Below are 22,613 nucleotides of genomic sequence, written 5' to 3' on the forward strand. Positions count from 1 at the left end.
AATATGGCAGCAGAGAGTACAGAGTATTTAGTCCCCTTATTCTTTCTTTTGTACCAATGACCATTCCATTATAATTCTATGGAACATTAGGAAAACTTTCAAAATTCTTTCTTGCCTTTCTCTCTTCATGTATAAATCAGAAGCCAAATATTTGTTAGTCTACAAAGTCTTTGTTTATTTTAAAATATTTTATTTATTTGTTTATGAGAGACCCAGAGAGAGGCAGAGACATAGGCAGAGGGAGAAGCAGGCTCCATGCAGAGAGCCCGATGTGGGACTCGATTCCAGGACTCCAGGATCACACCCTGGGCTGAAGGCATATGCTCAACCACTGAGCCACCCAGGCATCCCTATTTATTTTTTTATATTAAGATTTTATTTATTCATGAGAGATACAGAGAGAGAGGCAGAGATATAGACAGAAGGAGAAGTGGGCTCCTGTGGAACTCCATCCCAGGACCTTGGGATCACAACCTGAGCCAAACGTAGAGCTCAACCATTGAGCCACCTAGATGCCCCTACAAAGTCTTTTTAAAAGTTACTCCCGGGATGCCTAGGTGGCTTAGTGGTTGAACAGTCTTATTTGTAGTCTTACTGAAAATGCATTTTTTCCCTTTGAAATGTTCATTAATAGAGGAAAAATGTGTATTCAGCTTTTTTAATGAGTAATTCTGATTTCTTTGTGAAACAGGCAGTTAAATCTTACATCTTAGGTTATTATGTTCTTAATAGGGTAGGGTAATGTGGTTTAATTCAGCTGCCACTAGTCATTTCAAATATTTTATAAATTTGGGTGTCATAGAATGTTAGAATTGGTTTGGTTTGTCAGTAATTATTTAGCCTGACATTCTCTCTCAAATGCAGGAATCTTTGTTTCAATTTTTAAAATTCTAGTTAGTTAATGTATAGCGAGTGTAATATTGGTTTCAAGAATAGAATTTAGTAATGTCATCACTTACATGTCACACCAAGTGCTCTCACCGCAAATGCCCTTCTTAATACCTATCACCTATCAAATGTAGGGATCTTTTTAGTGTTTCTAATTGCTAAAACCTTAGGGAGTATGAATTCACCATTTTCTTTTTATTTTTTTATTTTTTATTTTTTATTTATTTATGATAGGCACACAGTGAGAGAGAGAGAGGCAGAAACACAGGCAGAAGGGAGAAGCAGGCTCCATGCACCAGGAGCCCGACGTGGGATTCGATCCCGGGTCTCCAGGATCGCGCCCTGGGCCAAAGGCAGGCGCCAAACTGCTGCGCCACCCAGGGATCCCGAATTCACCATTTTCTAGCCAACCCAGTATCTTTTGGAGGGCAGTTATACTTTATATGGTTCTTCCTTTTTTTAAACCAGAAATTGCCTTTCTGAAACTTCTGCATAGTGGCTTTGGTTCCATCCTCTTTGATAACCCACAATAATGCTTCCTCTTTCTCATGCCTAAACATATTTGAAGGCTGTTCTGTCTAAAGTATTTTTTGCTGGGCTAAAATCTCTAGTTTCCTTAACTCTTAGATGAAATATTTTTCAGATTCCTCATCATTCAACTCTTCTTTGGATATATTCTTTTTCTAATGTTTAAAAAATTTTTATATAGTTGACATACAACATTAATACTAGTCTGAGGTATACAGCAAAGCGATTGACTTTCTGTACATTATGGTGTACTCCCCACAAGGCTAGCTACTGTCACCATACAATACTATTACAATATCATTGCCTGTATTCTCTTTTTTTTTTTTTTTAATTTATTTTTTATTGGTGTTCAATTTACTAACATACAGAATAACACCCAGTGCCCGTGACCCATTCACTCCCACCCCCCGCCCTCCTCCCCTTCTACCACCCCTAGTTCGTTTCCCAGAGTTAGCAGTCTTTACGTTCTGTCTCCCTTTCTGATATTTCCCACACATTTCTTCTCCCTTCCCTTATATTCCCTTTCACTATTATTTATATTCCCCAAATGAATGAGAACATATAATGTTTGTGCTTCTCCGACTGACTTACTTCACTCAGCATAATACCCTCCAGTTCCATCCACGTTGAAGCAAATGGTGGGTATTTGTCATTTCTAATAGCTGAGTAATATTCCATTGTATACATAAACCACATCTTCTTTATCCATTCATCTTTCGTTGGACACCGAGGCTCCTTCCACAGTTTGGCTATCGTGGCCATTGCTGCTATAAACATCGGGGTGCAGGTGTCCCGGCGTTTCATTGCATCTGTATCTTTGGGGTAAATCCCCAACAGTGCAATTGCTGGGTCGTAGGGCAGGTATATTTTTAACTGTTTGAGGAACCTCCACACAGTTTTCCAGAGTGGCTGCACCAGTTCACATTCCCACCAACAGTGTAAGAGGGTTCCCTTTTCTCCGCATCCTCTCCAACATTTGTTGTTTCCTGCCTTGTTAATTTTCCCCATTCTCACTGGTGTGAGGTGGTATCTCATTGTAGTTTTGATTTGTATTTCCCTGATGGCAAGTGATGCAGAACATTTTCTCATATGCATGTTGGCCATGTCTATGTCTTCCTCTGTGAGATTTCTGTTCATGTCTTTTGCCCATTTCATGATTGGATTGTTTGTTTCTTTGGTGTTGAGTTTAATAAGTTCTTTATAGATCTTGGAAACTAGCCCTTTATCTGATATGTCATTTGCAAATATCTTCTCCCATTCTGTAGGTTGTCTTTGAGTTTTGTTGACTGTATCCTTTGCTGTGCAAAAGCTTCTTATCTTGATGAAGTCCCAATAGTTCATTTTTGCTTTTGTTTCTTTTGCCTTCGTGGATGTATCTTGCAAGAAGTTACTATGGCCGAGTTCAAAAAGGGTGTTGCCTGTGTTCTTCTCTAGGATTTTGATGGAATCTTGTCTCACATTTAGATCTTTCATCCATTTTGAGTTTATCTTTGTGTATGGTGAAAGAGAGTGGTCTAGTTTCATTCTTCTGCATGTGGATGTCCAATTTTCCCAGCACCATTTATTGAAGAGACTGTCTTTCTTCCAATGGATAGTCTTTCCTCCTTTATCGAATATTAGTTGCCCATAAAGTTCAGGGTCCACTTCTGGATTCTCTATTCTGTTCCACTGATCTATGTGTCTGTTTTTGTGCCAGTACCACACTGTCTTGATGACCACAGCTTTGTAGTACAACCTGAAATCTGGCATTGTGATGCCCCCAGATATGGTTTTCTTTTTTAAAATTCCCCTGGCTATTCGGGGTCTTTTCTGATTCCACACAAATCTTAAAATAATTTGTTCTAACTCTCTGAAGAAAGTCCATGGTATTTTGATAGGGATTGCATTAAACGTGTATATTGCCCTGGGTAACATTGACATTTTCACAATATTAATTCTGCCAATCCATGAGCATGGAATATTTTTCCATCTCTTTGTGTCTTCCTCAATTTCTTTCAGAAGTGTTCTATAGTTTTGAGGGTATAGATCCTTTACATCTTTGGTTAGGTTTATTCCTAGGTATCTTATGCTTTTGGGTGCAATTGTAAATGGGATTGACTCCTTAGTTTCTCTTTCTTCAGTCTCATTGTTAGTGTATAGAAATGCCACTGACTTCTGGGCATTGATTTTGTATCCTGCCACGCTACTGAATTGCTGTATGAGTTCTAGCAATCTTGGGGTGGAGACTTTTGGGTTTTCTATGTAGAGTATCATGTCATCGGCGAAGAGGGAGAGTTTGACTTCTTCTTTGCCAATTTGAATGCCTTTAATGTCTTTTTGTTGTCTGATTGCTGAGGCTAGGACTTCCAGTACTATGTTGAACAGCAGTGGTGAGAGTGGACATCCCTGTCTTGTTCCTGATCTTAGGGGAAAGGCTCCCAGTGCTTCCCCATTGAGAATGATATTTGCTGTGGGCTTTTCATAGATGGCTTTTAAGATGTCGAGGAATGTTCCCTCTATCCCTACACTCTGAAGAGTTTTGATCAGGAATGGATGCTGTATTTTGTCAAATGCTTTCTCTGCATCCAATGAGAGGATCATATGGTTCTTGGTTTTTCTCTTGCTGATATGATGAATCACATTGATTGTTTTACGGGTGTTGAACCAGCCTTGTGTCCCAGGGATAAATCCTACTTGGTCATGGTGGATAATTTTCTTAATGTACTGTTGGATCCTATTGGCCAGTATCTTGTTGAGAATTTTTGCATCCATGTTCATCAGGGATATTGGTCTGTAATTCTCCTTTTTGGTGGGGTCTTTGTCTGGCTTTGGAATTAAGGTGATGCTGGCTTCATAGAACGAATTTGGAAGTACTCCATCTCTTTCTATCTTTCCAAACAGCTTTAGGAGAATAGGTATGATTTCTTCTTTAAACGTTTGATAAAATTCCCCTGGGAAGCCATCTGGCCCTGGACTCTTGTGTCTTGGGAGGTTTTTGATGACTGCTTCAATTTCCTCCCTGGTTATTGGCCTGTTCAGGTTTTCTATTTCTTCCTGTTCCAGTTTTGGTAGTTTGTGGCTTTCCAGGAATGCGTCCATTTCTTCTAGATTGCCTAATTTATTGGCGTATAGCTGTTCATAATATGTTTTTAAAATCGTTTGTATTTCCTTGGTGTTGGTAGTGATCTCTCCTTTCTCATTCATGATTTTATTAATTTGAGTCTTCTCTCTCTTCTTTTTAATAAGGCTGGCTAATGGTTTATCTATCTTATTAATTCTTTCAAAGAACCAACTCCTGGTTTTGTTGATCTGTTCCACAGTTCTTCTGGTCTCGATTTCGTTGAGTTCTGCTCGAATCTTTATTAACTCCCTTCTTCTCTTGGGTGTAGGATCTATTTGCTGTTTTTTCTCTAGCTCCTTTATGTGTAAGGTTAGCTTTTGTATTTGAGTTCTTTCCAGTTTTTGAATGGATGCTTGTATTGCGATGTATTTCCCCCTTAGGACTGCTTTTGCTGCATCCCAAAGATTTTGAACGGTTGTATCTTCATTCTCATTAGTTTCCATGAATCTTTTTAATTCTTCCTTAATTTCCTGGTTGACCCTTTTATCTTTTAGCAGGATGGTCCTTAACCTCCACGTGTTTGAGGTCCTTCCAAACTTCTTGTTGTGATTTAGTTCTAATTTCAAGGCATTATGGTCCGAGAATATGCAGGGGACAATCCCAATCTTTTGGTATCGGTTCAGACCCGATTTGTGTCCCAATATGTGGTCTATTCTGGAGAAAGTTCCATGTGCACTTGAGAAGAATGTGTATTCAGTTGAGTTTGGATGTAAAGTTCTGTAGATATCTGTGAAATCCATCTGGTCCAGTGTATCATTTAAAGCTCTCGTTTCTTTGGAGATGTTGTGCTTAGAAGACCTATCGAGTATAGAAAGAGCTAGATTGAAGTCACCAAGTATAAGTGTATTATTATCTAAGTATTTCTTCACTTTGGTTAATAATTGATTTATATATTTGGCAGCTCCCACATTCGGAGCATATATATTGAGGATTGTTAAGTCCTCTTGTTGAATAGATCCTTTAAGTATGAGATAGTGTCCCTCTTCATCTCTCACTACAGTCTTTGGGGTAAATTTTAGTTTATCTGATATAAGGATGGCTACCCCTGCTTTCTTTTGAGGCCCATTCGAATGGTAAATGGTTCTCCAACCTTTTATTTTCAGGCTGTAGGTGTCCTTCTGTCTAAAATGAGTCTCTTGTAGACAGCAAATAGATGGGTCCTGCTTTTTTATCCAGTCTGAAACCCTGCGCCTTTTGATGGGGTCATTAAGCCCGTTCACATTCAGAGTTACTATTGAGAGATAGGAGTTTAGTGTCATCATGATATCTATTCAGTCTTTGTTTTTGTGGAATGTTCCACTGAACTTCTTCTTAAAGGGGAATTTTAAGAGTCCCCCTTAAAATTTCTTGCAGAGCTGGTTTGGAGGTCACATATTCTTTTAGTTGCTGCCTGTCTTGGAAGCTCTTTATCTCTCCTTCCATTTTGAATGAGAGCCTTGCTGGATAAAGTATTCTTGGTTGCATGTTCTTCTCCTTTAGGACCCTGAATATATCCTGCCAGCCCTTTCTGGCCTGCCAGGTCTCTGTGGAGAGGTCTGCTGTTACCCTAATACTCCTCCCCATAAAAGTCAGGGATTTCTTGTCTCTTGCTGCTTTAAGGATCTTCTCCTTATCTTTGGAATTTTCATTGCCTGTATTCTCAGTGCTATGGTTTTATTTCTGTGACTCATCCCATGACTATATCCCTGTATCACCCACTACCCTTCACCCACTTTGCCCATTGCCGTCCCTGTTACCTTGCCTCCCCTCTGACAACAACCATCAGTTCTCTGCATCTATAGGTCTAATTCTGCGTTTTGTTTATTCATTTGTTTTTTTATATTACACATTAGTGAAATCACATGGTATTTGTCTTTCCACTCTGACTTATTTTACTTAGCATACTACTTTCTGAGTCCATCCATGTTGTTACAAATGGCACAATCTCATTCTTTTTTAAGGGTGTATAAATATCTTCTTTCAATAGTTTGCCTTTTTGTTTTGTTGATAGTTTCCTTAAGTATGCAAAAGCTTTTTATTTTGATGTAGTCCCAGTAGTATATTTTTGTTTTAGTTTCCATTGCCTGAGGAGACATAACTAGAAAAATGTTACTATGGCCAATGTCAGAGAAACTACTGCTTGTGTTCTCTTCTAGGATTTTTATGGATTCATGTCTCATATTAGGTTTTTAATCCATTTTGACGTTACTTTTGTGTATGGTGTAAGAAAGTGGTCCAATTTCATTTTTTAGCACATAGCTGTCAGATTTTCCCAGCACCATTTATTGAAGGCAGCCATCTTTTTCCCTTTGTATATTCTTGCCTCCTTTGTCATAACATAGATTAATTGACCATATAGGTGTAGGCTTATTTCTGGGCTCTGTATTCTGTACCATTGATCTTTGTGTCAGTGTTTATGTCAATACTATACTATTTTGATTACTATAGCATTGTAGTATATCTTAAAATCTGGGATTGTGATACCACCAGATTTGTTTTTCTGGATATGTTCTGGTTTATTACAATGTCTTTTAAGATATGATACCAAAACAAGATGCCATATTCCTGAACTTGTGAATTCGATATTCTATGCATAAGTTTCTTTTCATGATGTGGAGGTACAAGCAGGATTGATAACTTCTTTAATATAAGTGCCCTAAAGAGAAGGTACCTGATACACTGCAAGAGCACCTAATGTAGATTTGGGGATTGGGGAAAGCTTCCTAAAGGCAGTGATGGCCATATAAAATCCTGAAGATAGGCCAGGTAGAGGTGAACAGCAAATATACTCTATAGTCACAAGTTAGAGAACCTGGTGTTTCGTGGAACAGGACAAAATTGAAAATGGTTGGATGGCATTGAGTGGAAGGGCCAGTAAATGATTTTGACAGGAAAACTGGGGACCATATCATAAAGGCCCTTAGAAATTATATTAGCTGGACTTTTCCTGAGGATAATAGTCATTACTGGCAGTTTCAAGTAAAAAAAAAAAAAAAAAAAAGTAATAAACAACACTCACTAAACATTCATTTTAGAAGGATCATTCTGTCCCAAATAGCAATGAATTGGGGGGCCTAAAATGTGCCAGGAGATCAGTTAACAGCTATAGTGGTATTTTTAAGGTGTAATGGTGCCCAGACCTTAACCAGTGGCTCTTGGGTTGGGAAGAAACAGATTGAAAAAAATAGTTAAGAGAATTCTATTGTTGTTTGGCTATAGGGGGAAAATATGGAAAGGTAGGAGTCAAGGATTTGATTTGAGAAACTGGGTAGATGAGAATTTAATGAATATCATTTGAGTGGGCTTGGAGTAGAGGAGTGCTAGGGAAGAACTGATGTTCACTTAAGCTGGAGATAGCACATGCAGATGGGATACACTGTATGCAGTTTGTTATGTGAGGTTGAACTAAAAGACACCTAGGCTGGAGAACTTTGGGAAAGTAGGTTTCTCTGTCGTTAGTATGTATATAGTAATTGAACTCAGGAGAGTGATCTGAAGTAATTTAGAGGAGCATTTGTACAGTGTAAGAGGAAGGTACAGGCCAAAACCCTTGAAGAACTATGACCTTACTGTATTTGAGCTAAATGCCTTTGGTGTTTTTGATGGCATTATTTGGGAGCCAGCAAAAAAGAAAGATATCAAGGCTGCTCCAATTTATTTATTTAGTAGAAACCCATCAAAATTGTTTGATTTTGAGGAGTGAAAATGGTTCTTAAAATATCTCCCCTAGTCAGCTCCCTATCTGAAATTCATGTTCTTAGAGCTTCTCTACTTTGGGATAAAGCATTGTTTCTCAAGGAGTTACATGCTGAAATGTAGATATCCCTAAAGACAACTAAAATATAAATTGATGGTGGTGATATTTTTAGGTCAGTTAGTGTTTTTCTGGAATTCAGACTGAAAGGATGGCTAGGAATTAGGAAAAGATCAGGTTTGGGAAACATGACATTGTTGAGTATATTGTTGAGTATTTGTTGAGAAACCTGGATTTGAGCATTGAAGTTACTAAGCACATGAATAAAGAGATCAGTAGACTGAGAGCCAGAGACTGTGTGTGTGTGTGTGTGTGTGTGTGTGTGTGTGTGTGTAAAATGGGGATGGTGAATTGGAGAGCAAAGAGGTAATGTGATTAAAAAGAGATAAGAGAACATTTGAGAAGATAACTAAATAGATGGAAAATTCTGAAAATATTTCAGTTATAAATTAGGGTAACCATATAATTTATCATCTAAACTAGGACATACTGAGAAATTTTGTATCTAAACTGGGACATACTGAGATATAAAGGGGAATGACTTCAGAGTAATTACATTGTGAAAACTTGCAATAAAATGGGGCTGTGGTTAGCAAATAAGGACAAATGGTCAGTGTAGTTATAATGTGCTTATTTCGGTATAGTGCAATAAAATATCAGTTTTTAGCTGCCATGTGCCAAGCATTGTACTAACTAAGCGCTTTATACATCTTAATTACATTCTTAAAATAATCTTCTGAGGTAAGTGGCTGTTGTTTTTATTTATAGTTGATGAAACCAAATCTCAAGGAAGTTTGCCTACAGTTCTCGATGGCAGTCAGACTTGGAAACAATGAAATAATATAAACAAAATCCAAGTAAACTCTTAAACACTACATTGTACTGCAGTGGCTGTGTGTGTGCATTCGTATTTAAAAATGCTCTTTGACTTGCTCAGAAAATTACTCTCGTCGTGTTACATCATGTATTAAATCCCATTCCCCTTCTGATAGCCATTTATCTGAAGGCTTACTTTGTGCCAGACTACGTTCTAGGTACTTTACATATATGAACTTAATTTAAACCTCACAGTGGTCTTCTGAATTATTTCCTTTTTATAGCTTAGGAGAGTGAAGCATGGTGAATTAACTTGGCTAAACTCAATACATTTAGTAAGTGGCAGAGCCAGAATTCATATCCGGGCATTTTGACTCCAGAACCTGTTTTCTTAACTGCTATCCTCTACTGCCTCCTCTAGTTCATATTCTTTGATTGGACCTGTTTTCATTTATCTTGGGAGTGGATTTGTTTTGGTGCCTGGTAAGTATATGTATACCAATATAAGAAAGTTTCCACAGTGTCACTAAAGTGGTTGTACAACTTCACCTTCTCATGGATAGTCCGTCTTTATTATCTCATCCCTCCTTTTCTATTTTTTATTAAGGCTTATGCAGCCTTTTCCACTAGTTCTGAAACTCCAGTAGATAGAAATACATTCTTTCTCCTTGTTTAAAAGTTTTGCGTCATTCATAGCTACTCGCATATATACTGTCACTTTTATTCATTTCTGTAACCCTACCATGTCCTATACTTTTAGGGTCCAGGAATGCTAACAGCACTAGCAAACAGTAGTAAGAGGCAAAATGTCTTGAGCCTTTAATGGTATCACTACTGGCTATGAGATTGTTGCCCAGATAACTTTTCACTTAAACTGTGTAAGTAAATGGTTATATGCTTTTCTTTACAGTGTACTTGAGGAAATAAATCGTAGTGATTTATTGTAGTGCTAATAGGTATTATAGTTTACTGATTAGTTAAGAGCTTTGGGGCAAATTTTTTTTTACCTGAGTGTGTAAAATTAAGAAACTGAGCTAGATTTCTCATAGATTTTTATTGTCTTGCCAGGTCTGTTATTTCTTTGGGAGGAAAAAAGAGGAATTAACATTTGACATTAAATGAGCAAGAAGATGGAACACATAGTTAGTACATATTTTTCTTTCAGTATCAGAGTAATTTAATAGGGTCAAGGCCTTATTATTTAAGTCATTCTTCATTGGGGGAAAAGTGGAAACTAAAAATAAATGCTACTGTAAGAGGGCTTTAGCTTCTTGTAGTTTAACTAGCTTAAATTTAAGACTTTTGAATTGCAGTGGATTTGGGCACTTAAAAATATTGTTATTTTTAAATTCATAAGAGGTTCTGAGGGTGGCAAGGAATCATAAAGTTGATTCTGTATTTTTGAATCACTACCGGTAATATCCTGAGTGCTGATGGTAGGATGTCCCAAGGTAAAACATTTTCCTTGAGGCAGCAGTGACTCAGAAGGATGTTTTAATATGTGGAAAATGGAGCCTCCAGTCATTCATTCTAATCGTGCCATTTGTGCTGATGCAGAACTAGCATAATTTTTCTCTGTGACTGCCCTAAAAGTAGTCTAAGGTAGCACTATTAACTCATTTCTCTAAAGGTGAAGCCCTTTTTTCATAGCAGTGTGATGGAACTGAGACTGATTAACTTGGAGAATAGATATCCCTGGATAGAGATGGGTTTACATACCTTTGGTATTGTCTAAAATAAAATTTAATGATTAAATTCAGCTAAAGAAATAATGTAATTTGCTCTGTTTTCAGTATAAATAACAGATGCCATTTAATGAGGTATAAAAAGCACCAAGCCGTGCCAGCAGTTAACAATTAAAATGGATCTGATTTCATGATTTCTTCATTAATTCTAAGCAGAATGTGAAATACATTTTAGTAGTGAATGCTACTAAAATGACTACATTAAATGCTTTTGGTTTACATTGAAAAAATGTATTTTTTATCTAATTCCGACCAAATACAATGAAAGCTTGAAACTCTTGGGCTGCACTTGAATAAGTAATATTGAGATCCACTAAATTTTCTTTTTGCCCATGCCACATTATGTGGGGTTAGCTAGAGTGCTATTTTTGGCATTTGCTTTCTTTGTGTTCAGTAATTATGATTTTGATCTTTAGCATTGAGGTAATATACTTCTCAGTGGAATTATTTTCCAAAAAGAAAGATGGTGGCCATGATTTTTATAGTTAATGGATTGAAAGGGTTTTGCTTTTGGTATTAATCAGTTTTGCTATCAGTTATTAATATGCAGTGAATTTGTTTTAAACTTAAAATTAACTGCACATATTTAAGTGTTCAGTTTAATAAATTTTGAAGTTTTTGTACTTGTGAAATTATCACTACACTCAAAATCATGAAAATATCTGTCACCTCCGAAAGTTTTTTTTCCAGTCATGAATAGGCCTTCTTGTCCACTGTCCTGTATTCCTAGGCAATCAGTGGAATTACTTTTGTTTTTTTTTTTAAGATTTTATTTATTCGTTAGAGAGAGAGAGAGAGGCAGAGACACAGGCAGAGGGAGAAGCAGCCTCCATGCAGGGAGCCCGATGTGGGACTCGATCCTGGGTCTCCAGGATCAGGCCCCGGGCTGAAGGCGGTGCCAAACCGCTAAGCCACCGGGGCTGCCCTGGAATTACTTTCTATCCCCAGAGATTCTAGAATTTTATGTATATGGATTCTATAGGATATACTCTTGATGTGGCTTCTTGGCTTAATTGTTATGAGATACATCCATGTTAAACAGCATATACTAGTTCATTATTTTTTGTCAGAATTAGTAATGTACTGAATGGCTCTACCAAACTTAGTGTATGTATCCATTTCTTGATGGATAGTTGGATTGTTTCCATTTATGGGTATCAAAAATAAAGATGCTAAAAACAGTTTTTTGTGGACATAGACTTTCATTTCTATTAAGTAAAGTAAGTACTAGGTGTGGAATAGCTGGGTTGTATGGTATGTGTTTAATTTTTTAAGAAACTGTCAAACTATATTCTAAAGAGGTTTTACCATTTCACATTCTCATCAATAGCATATGATAGCACTTGCTGCATATCCTTGCCAGCACTTGTATTTTCATAATGAATGATGATGTTAAGGTATATTTTCATGTACTTATCTGCTATGTATACATCTTTGAAGAGGAGTATGTTAAGATCATTTGTCCCTTTTTAATATTGGGTTTTCTTAATGGGTTTTTAGCATTCTTGTATTCTTTCTGGAAGCAAGACCATTTTCAGATACTGTGATTTGCATCATTTTTTTCCCCCAACATGTGGCTTCTCTTTCATTTTGTTAAGTGTCTTGCAGAAAGCAGAAATTAGTAATTTTGATGAAATCCTATTTGTCACTTCTGTCTTTTATATATCATGCTTTTGTGTTTTATCTAAGAAATTTTTTCCTAAGTTAAGACCACAAAAAATTTCCACTATGTTTTCTTCTTGGAATTTTGTAGTTTTAGGTTTTACCTTTAAGTCTATGATTGATTTAAGTTAATTTTTATATTTGGCACAAGGTATGGACATAGTCTTTCCAGCTCTATTTGTTGAGAAGGCTGTCCCTTTCTCCACTGAACTGCCTTTGTAGAAAATCAATTGACTGTATATATATGTAAGTTTATTTCTGGACTGTCAGTTTTGTTTTATGATCTATTTGTGTCTCTTCAGTACCACAATGTCTTGATATTTGCAGTTTTAACAAATTTTGAAGTCAGGTAGTATAAGGCTTCTAATATTAATGATCTTTGAAGTTGTTTTGTCCATTCTAGCTCATTTGCATTTCCATGTGAATTTTAGAATTAGCTTTATAACTTCTATAAAAACTGCTGGGAATTTGATTAGAAATGCATGGAATTATTTTGCTCAGATTAGAGAGCATTGACATGTTAGCATCCCTGAATCTTTGAACGTAGTGTGTCTCTATTTGTCATCTTTACACATCATTTGACAATTTGTAATTCATATTTTCCATTGATACTGAATATTTTCAAAAATGACTTTCTGACTATTCTTTGAACAATTTTATAGAAACAGTTGATTTTTAACTTCTAGCCATCTGTGTTTTTAGTTTTGTTTGCAGATGAAGCATAGTGTCCTAGTTCATTATTAGTTTAGATGGAAAAATGTATAGGCTTACAAAATGTAATTGGTCAATATCTTGCAAGGAGTGATAGGTATTATCCCTAGTGTTTTGTTTTAAAATTTTTTTTTTAACATTTATTTGAGAGAGAGTATGGGTGTAGGGGCAGAGGGAAAGAATCTCAAGCAGACACCCTGCTTAGTGCAGCCCAGTGTGTCACTGGATCTCATGACTCTGAGATCATGAGCTGAGCCAAAATCAAAAGTCAGATCCACCCAGGCATCCCATTTTTAAAAAAGTAATCTCTACACCCACCGTGGGGCTTGAACCTAAAACCCCGAGATCAAGAGTCACATGCTCTACCTACTGACCCAGCCAGGCACCCCCCCATCCTCAGTTTTTTAAATGAAATATTAATATTACTCATAATATGGAGACTTGAAACTTGAAACTACCATTACTTAATGAGCTTAATTTATAGGCGATTTCAGGAAAGTAATTGATTCTGAAGGAGGGGTTATTATTTGTTTTTGTGGGATTCTGAGATTTCATTCAAATTACATATTTTAGAGAATCAGGTACTGGTTTTGGGAGAATGAAGGAATGTATGTGATAAGGTCTTCGAGGTTTGAGGCTTAGGCACATGAATCACATTGCAGTTTATCAAGATGCAGAAAACTGAGGAAGTAATGGATTTAGGATTATCAGTTTAACTTGGACGTGGTAGATTTTAGGCCTGTTGTTTGTTGACTTTGCTAAGTGCTTATACTTTTATTTGGAGGCTTGTAAATGAAGAAATATATCCTATGTTAAAAATAGGTCTGAGGTCACACAGCTAGTTATATGCAGAATTAGAACCCAAACCTAGGGCCTGCTAACTCCAAAGCCAGTGTAGTTATTAGCCCTGTACTATATTGTCAAGCAGAAAAACGTGCTTGGCTGTGACAGTAATACAGTTCCCTGTGAGCTATTATAAATATATAGCAGAATTTACAAAGTCAGTTGCCAACTGGACCAAGACAGATAACTGAGTCGTGTTATAAGAGAGTGATGACATCTTTAGGCAACTGCAAAGCCTTTGACCCATCTGAAGGATTAGCTGCTAATCAGCTCCAACAGGTTGTTACCATGTAGGAATGTGGGCTCCATATTGCTAGATCTTCTGTTTTTTTTTTTTTTTTTTTCCCCAAGAGAGGTCAGAAATCTTGATTTTCACATCAGGTGGTCTTCTGATTTATAAATGTATGCAGCTGTCCGTGAACATGCTGTGTAGGTCATCCTCACTTGGGTCCACCACACATAAATGTATGTTGGATTCTACCCAGTGGGCAACTTTTGTTAAGAGTTGTACCTGGTATATTGTGGACACAACAATATGTTTACCTAATGTAAAAGGATGGTAACTGTAAGAAGCACACCACAGCCTTTGAAATGCAAGTTGCTTAGTTTGAACATGATGCTTATTGAATCTGGTGGGTATTTAAGTTCAGTCTTCTTATGGATCTGTTAATTATAGATGTCGAACAGAGGGAATTGCTCTCTGTAGCCTTTTGCCTTCTAATTACATGCTTTCATTTGCAGATAGGGCCAGTTGCGAGTTTGTGGGTGTTTGACTGAAACCTGGAACCCAAATGAGAAGAAACCTTCAAGGAACAACTTCTATTGACAGTGAGTCTGCAGTCATCTGTATGCGTAATATGGAATGTTCTCAACCCAGAGATAGCTAACTGGGTGACTCCGTTGACAAGGAGTGGTGAGTCTGACTGTCCCCACTGATAATAACTAAATCCTTTCTGTAAAAAGAGTAGTCCTCCTCTTACATTCTTAGCATTTGCTCACTGTTGAATAGTAAATTAATTTTTATATTATGGAGAATGACAATGGTGCAGCTTAGGAAAGTTCCTTGTCCCTAACAGTGGAGTTAGTGCGTGATTGCAGTTTGACTTTTTTATTCATTTAGGAACATCCCTTCCTTTGCATTGTATTTCTCTCTCTTTCTCTCTCTCTCTTTTTTTTTTTTTTTTTTTTTTTTTGCCTAATTATGCCATCCTCCAAGGCCTGTTGTCTTAAAATATTCAGCTGACACTAAAATGATGGTCATGATAATTAACAGCATCGTCTCTGATCTTGATTAATGGTAGATGTCCTTGCCTTTGGAATCATCTTAGGAATAGATCCAGTTTTGGCCACTGACTAATAGAAGGGAAGTCTATAAGAGGTTGCTGGGAAAGGCTTTCTTGGTTTTCAGAAAGAAGGAAAGCGATGATCCCTTTTCTCTGTAGAGGTGGTTTTATCTGGATGTGACATCTGGAACTGCTTAGCCATTTTGCTACTAGCCTGAGAGTGATGTCCTTAAGTAAAGGAAGGCAGAGGCAAGAGAATTGTAGAGAAGTGGAACTGGAGCTCCATGTAATATGCCTAGAATCACCCTAACTGGATTCCTTGTTATGTGAGATAATAAATTTCCATAATGTTAAGCAGTTTTGCCCTTAGATTTTCTGTTACTTACTGTAGAAATCCACTCATTTGATTTCTCCTCTTTCTGATGACTGTCTTTAGTGTCTCATGCATTTATTTCTCCTTGAATATGTTCTGTGCTATCCAGTAACGTTCCTTTGTGTTGCTTTTGAGGCACATTGTAAACTTTGTGAATCTAAGGGCTATGTTTATATCCCTGCTGTGTCTAACACCAGTACTAGCTTCTTAATAAAGCCATCAGTGTATATTTACTGAATTGAATTATTTGAACAGTTGAGTACTTGAAAAACCAATCTACAGAATTGAATAATTACAGAGATTTTCTTTTTCTTTTTTTTTTTTTTTAAGATGTATTTATTTAAGAGAGAGTGTGTGTGTTAGAGCTGGGGGAGGGCCAGAGAGGGAGACAAGAGATTCTTAGGTGGACTCCCACTCATGACCTGAGCCAAAACTAAGAGTCAGATGCTTGACTGACTGAGCCACCTAGGCGTCCCTACAGAGATTTTCTTTTAATTCATATCCTGGTTTTTAATCACACTACTTCCCTGCAGGATTATAAATGAAGTTTGGCTTTTAAGATGATGAGTATGTAACACATTTTCAAGTGGTTAGTTCTCAAAAAGTGTTGCTTGTATTTTGCATTTTGTTTTTCTTCAGCTTTACTGTCAATATCTGATCTTTTCCTACATATTTCCTACTCGCTTTCAGTATAATAAATTTCACTGTCTTCTCTGTTATAAAAACAGAAGAGTTTATTTCTATTTTCTGTGCTAATTATAGGAATAAGGAACTTAGGTTTCACATAAGAAACCTAGTAATTCAGGAACAATTAGCATTTGGCTTTGAAATGCAATGGACAAAAAGGCTCCCTAAAGTGAGATCTCTGTTCTTAGGACCTAGTTCTGTGTGGGTGTGGGTGGGGGTAGGTTTCATGGTGAATCTAGTACCTTGTAAGAGGAGTTTTGAGTTACAGGATGGATTATTTAGTTGCCTTTATTTTAAGGCTCTAAGAAACAATAACACTTTTTTCTCTTAACTCAAGATACTCATGTACTCTTCACTCTTATTGGATGTAAACCTCTTTTGCTTTGAGAAAATATATAGTGTTGGTTTCTGTTGTGGTAAGAAGGAAAATCATAAAACCTGTGGGCAGTCTTGTAATACATTTTGAATCCTTGAAAATGTGATTTTTATTCAGTGAAGAGTTTACTTTTATTTTCCTTGATGGGCTGCTTATAAAATTTGAGGGAATAACTTTTTTTTTGAGGGAATAACTTTTTTTTAAATTTTTTAAATTTTTTTTTATTTATTTATGATAGTCACACACAGAGTGAGAGAGAGAGAGGCAGAGACACAGGCAGAGGGAGAAGCAGGCTCCATGCACCGGGAGCCCGATGTGGGATTCGATCCTGGGTCTCCAGGATCGCGCCCTGGGCCAAAGGCAGGCGCCAAACCGCTGCGCCACCCAGGGATCCCAACTTTTTAAGAAGGTAGTGAAAGTTGTATGATATGCTTGACCTATCCATTTTAATTCATTAATAACATTCAGTAATATTAGAACTTGAAATTACTAAGGTCAACTATAATGTACTGTACTTCATAAATAATATGAGGAGTTTGTCAGAATGGAACATGTGCCTTAACCCAAGGCAATCACAGCAGGCATGTGATCTAAGCTAGATGAATCAGAATGATCTTAGGATATTTGCTAGGAATGCTGGGGTAGAGGCACTTAATATATTGTGTGTGTGTGTGTGTATTTTTTTTTTTGGGGGGGGGTGCTGAATTTCAACAGAAATCAAAATGTACAGTCAGTAAACTCCTGGCAGCTATCTTCTGACCATAAAAGGAAACCAGTTGAATAAGAAGTAAACACTGAAGGAGTAGAACAGAGAAAACCCAGGCCCTGGCCACTAGATCAGGACTTCCCTGTAGATAGTATACCTATAGACTTTTTAGTTTATATGAGCCAGTAAGTTCTGGTTTAATCCAGTTGTCTTTGGGTTTTATGTTTCATGTATATGAAAACATCTTAACTGATACATCTTTTATCATCACCCATTCTAGACTATATAATGATAACTCAAGGGACTTAATGAAACTTTAATTGCAAATTAGTCAAGTAAGTCTCTGATGATGCAGTCCATATCATGTGTAAGGTGGCAGATAAGGCTATTCATTGATTGATTACAAGGATTCAAGCATTAAATAGAAGAGTTAAGATGGTAAATAAATACATGGTCTATACCATTGCTAAGGATTTTATTGTTAATGGAGTAAATTGACATTATATGAATAATCCTACTATATACTAGTAGGATTATTAACTGAGATAGAAAATCTCTTATTAACAAGGTTAGAATTGTTGAAGAAAAGGAGTATCCATCATATCTTGTAATTAGCTTCTTGGTGGAAACTCCTGCTGAATCCATGTTTTCTTTGAAGTTGGTAAAACAATTGTGGGGAACTCATGATTGGAATTTTTAAAAACATATGAATTATTACTCATTTATTTTCATAATAAAGCATTAGAAAATGTACAGTCCTCAATCCCTTATTTAAATTTTTTTTATTTTCCTTATTCAGAATCTTGAGGTTTCAGAACCTCAAGAGGTACTGGAGGTTTCAGAATTCTTTGGATTTTAGAAAGGTTAATAAAGTGCACACACTGTATCTTTTTTTTACTTAAGGACAAGCTGGTTTTGGTATTAATAATACAAATAATAATACCTTACATGAGTTGAACTGCTAAATGATATATTCTGTATACTTAACTATTTAACAATTTTGTTTTTTAGTAATAGCAATAAAACATGAAGGACATTCATTTTATTTCTTTTTCTGTTCAGACTAACCAGAACATATCTTAATTCACATTTTAAGAATCCCCTTTACTTTGACTTCCCCATCTCATTTCACTCATTTCTTAAACCTTTTTATTGCATTACCTACACCTTTACCAAGCTACAGAATCTACAAGTAATTACATCTGACACCTAAATAGAGTTTAGAAATTTAAGGTCTTCTCTCTCAAAGGTTTCCTCTTCACTGATAACTCTTCAAAAAAGAAAAAAAAAATGCTCTTCACTCATACCTTTCATTTTACTTTCACATTTCATTAGCAAATCAAGCCAGTCTTCTCATTCTAAACAAGATTAGAGAGAGTTCTTCTACTGAGCATCTTGATGCTGCAACCCACAAGTCTGGGAACCCTGGATACTGTTCTGCTCTATAAGAAGGTGGTTTTGTGGAATAAAAGCTTGTATAATTTGTGATTATTGATTTCAGTCCATACTGTGTTGAATAATTAGTAATAGCTGAGAAGTGAACTTGGTCATCAAAATAAGGATCTTTATAGCTATGAGGAGACAGCAAATGCATCTGTGTATATCAGGGTTCTTTCAATCATTTTGACTACAGTACAGCTGTTGGTGCTGTAGCCATCTGTTGTGTTCTCTTGATGGTGAGGAATAGGAACTGATGTAAATGAGTGAAGCTTTGCTGGAGCCAGAGTAAAGCCTTTATGTTTGGTTTTCTTTTGCTATTGTATGGTATCTATTGCATAGGTGACTGTGTCCTGTCGTATTCAGAGTGAGGGTTTCTGATTCCTAACAGTGCTGGTGAGGAGGAGATGCTGCTGACAAATGATGGCAGACATCTGTTGGTCAGTGGTAGACAAGGAAGGATGCAAATTGAATTGGTCTCTCTCTAATGTGTAATAAAGGTATAATAAAATGGTTTTGATTGCACTCCTCCTTTTTAGAAATGCTCTGGAGGGGGATCCCTGGGTGGCGCAACGGTTTGGCGCCTGCCTTTGGCCCAGGGCGCGATCCTGGAGACCTGGGATCGAATCCCACATCGGGCTCTCAGTGCGTGGAGCCTGCTTCTCCCTCTGCCTGTGTCTCTGCCTCTCTCTCTCTGTGTGACTATCATAAATAAAAATAAAAAAAAAAAATTAAAAAAAAAAGAAATGCTCTGGAGGAATTTTCTGATAGAACAATAGATATAATTTTACTCCTGATGGATGCCACAGCATCTCACTCCCTTTGGAAGACTTTGGCAGTCTTGGGATATGACCAACTCCATCCTGTTGATCCTCTTGTATCCTTTTCTCCCCCCCTCCCCTGCCTCCCTCCTCCAACAGATGGGCTCCAAGTCCTTGCTGAGAGACTCTTTTCCTGGTAAATAGTCCAGTTAATTCAGCCCCAGCAGCTGGGCCTTAGAGGTCTCCAGTTGGAGCTATTGGACAGGTTCTGTGGGGTGTAAACACAGTTTACCACAGTCTTGCTTTTATGATCACATGTATGCACACACATATGGATCACATATAAAAGTGAGTTTACCAGCTCCACACAGGGTCATGTTTGTTTCTTCACTTCTTCCCCTGGGGAGCTGGCAACATGTCTTACTAGGCAGGACAGGTGAAGTCTGTAATTTAATTTTGGGATCATCATGAAAAGAGTTATTCCATTCAGAATAACTGGAAAATTTACGGTGCTTGTTAAGTTTGAGAGAGCATCTTGATTGATTGCTGTCTTTGTAACATCACATGGAGATAAATCCCTAAGAACTCCTATAACAAATTCCCTTCTGCTTCTGTAGATTTTCTTATCAGTTGCAATAAGGCAGGTATCCTACCAACGTTCTTTATTGCTATTGTATTTTCATCTGTAGACTTGCCAAAAACAAGGTTTCGGAGAGCACCACAACATTCCTCCAATCTTCAAAACTGTTGTCCAAAAAGTTGACTGGAAACTTGATTCTTCCTAACCTATGCACTTCTGGAAGTACTTTGTTGTTGCCAAAGCACAGGTGCTGCAGGTAGGCCACTGCATCTGCCTCAATGATGGGAAGGGTGCTGCAGCATGTGAATGACTTCAGGCAATTTGGGATCATACCAGGCAAACTCCCTGGGGTCTTTCCAAATACTTTCTTTTGAGGGAGATCTTGTGGTGCCAGCATCAGCAGGTGTTGCATGCTGAAGCCTGTTATAATTGCATTTCTGCACTTGGTGCTGTATTGGCCTGTAGGGCTCTGTGTAGGTAGCTGTTGTGTTCAGAGCATAATTATTTCTTTGGTATGTAAGGGTGCTTTGTTAACTGGACTTCTTTGCACATTTCCAACACCTACTGTACCCGTTTGATACAGTGCTATGATCCTTGGAGTTCCACAGTTTTGTGGTTTGATCTGTGATTACCACAGACCGTAATAGGTCTTCCCCTCCTATATAGGAGTGATGAGTAAATTGGGAGACAGCTAAATTAGGTCTTTCTCAAGCTGGTTGGGCTGACTAGTGTAGAAATGATAAGCCTCTCAGACTGTCTGGCTGATGTGGAACCACACTCTCATAAATGGCTGCTGTCCGAGTTGTTCTGTGTCATGAACAGTCCTTTACAGTGAAGGTCATAGATGTTGTGGTGCGGTGGTCATCCCTGAGTGTTTGGGGGACAATGACCCCACTTGTCCTTGGGATGGGAAGCTACTTGAGTCTTTTCCCCCCATCAGGATCAGTGGGGACCCTACTTTGGTGGTGGTTTGGTACTGAGAGGTTGGTCCATTAGGATTGGAAGTGGACTGATATACAACTACTGGGGAGGTGACTATGCAGAGTATGGAGAGCCTCCCCACTGAACAGGTAATGGGGTAAAGGAATATCCACTGGGGTTCGGTGGTCGGGAGTCACTCAGTGACAGCTGAAACTACTCTCCAGAAAAGTTCTCTGTAACCCCTTTGGAGGAGACATGCCTCCTGATAACAAAAGAATGACTGTTCTCTAGATGGAGCTGAACTATAATATAACTCTTCTCATGGCCTTATTGGCTACTGATGGCTGAACTAGTGTTTATCCTTTAGCTCTTGAGTTTCTTACCGAATGGTGATTGGCTGATCCTCTGAATGAATGCTGTGGTCAAATTCTGGCTGTTGTGGAAACTCCTTGCTTTTTGGTATCCTCTCTCAGAATAAGAATTCTTTTGTGTTGAACTTCTTGAGTTACCATTATCTTTCAAGGAGATATGTCTCTGCTGGTGAATAGAACGGGTTCCTTGTGCTACTCTGGCTTGATGAGATTTTTGTTGGAATGGACAGTGTCAGAAACTCCAGGTTCCTTTATACCAGTATTTGGCACATCTGTTGATCTCCAAGGAAATGACTTCTCAGTTGACTTTCTCCTTCAGGAAAGCTAGAATAGTGGTGGCTGTGGTGTTGGGTTTCTTGCCTGGGCCAGTGGAGACAGCTTCCTTTCTGTGGTTGTCCTTCCTCCACCAGTGAGCCCTGCTCAGGAATGGGTCTTCCTCCTTCGAGGTTAGGTAGCAGCTACCGTCACTCCAGGAGTCAGGTATGTTTGCACTGAGGGGGTTGCCGATGTGACATTGGAAAAAAAGTAAAAAGTGGATGCAGGGCTGCCTGACTCTTCCTCCTCCAATTACCTCCTCCTCTGAAGCAGCCCTCCCACCACCCACAGCAGTGGTGGCTAACTTACCCCTCTAAGGTGTGTCACCTCTGTGGACAGTGTTGACAAGAAGTTATTTTTATACTTGAGAAAACTTAGAGATGTTAGGTGATTTTATGGAGGCTTATGCAGCTAGGAAGTAATAGATTTGAGATTATATTCCTTACCTGTTTGGCTCTGAGGTCCATTTGCTTAATCTCTGTTGCACTGCCTCTTTATGGTGCTCTACAGCCTAAATTCATTTTTTTGTTGCTGTTAACATTAGTAAGATGATTATTCTTTGTTAAGTTTAATCAGCCACCCTGACGAATTCACTTAGTATTTCTAATAGTCTTGCAACTGGTTCACTTGGCTTTTCTGGGAATATAAACATATTCCCATAATTTTGTATTTGGAAGTATCTAATTTTGTAACTAAACATAATTTTCAATTTTGCTTATCCTTTTCAAATTTTATATCATATTGGTTCACTTACTAGTTGCATTGGCTAGAACTTCT

General features: G+C 37.7%; 1 protein-coding gene and 1 pseudogene across 6 annotated transcripts in view; one reads left to right on the plus strand and one right to left on the minus strand.

The window, feature by feature from the left end:
- The window catches only part of CDC42SE2 (CDC42 small effector 2), a 115,783-nt gene that overhangs the window by 26,553 nt on the left and 66,617 nt on the right, over positions 1–22,613 (plus strand). For 3 of the 6 annotated variants that reach the window (XM_038552092.1, XM_038552091.1, XM_038552093.1), the window contains exon 2: positions 14,768–14,939. The exons of 1 other annotated variant lie outside the window; for it this stretch is intronic. The gene's annotated coding sequence lies outside the window, so the exon portion shown is untranslated. Of the gene's footprint in view, positions 1–14,767; positions 14,940–20,338; positions 20,486–22,613 lie in introns of all 6 variants that reach the window. 2 more of the 6 variants (XM_038552094.1, XM_038552095.1) reach the window with 2 other exon arrangements.
- Positions 18,791–22,303, minus strand: LOC102156641 (annotated as a pseudogene).

This window comes from Canis lupus, chromosome 11 (genome assembly GCF_011100685.1).
Source record: "Canis lupus familiaris isolate Mischka breed German Shepherd chromosome 11, alternate assembly UU_Cfam_GSD_1.0, whole genome shotgun sequence".
In the NCBI taxonomy this organism is placed as follows: domain Eukaryota; kingdom Metazoa; phylum Chordata; class Mammalia; order Carnivora; family Canidae; genus Canis; species Canis lupus.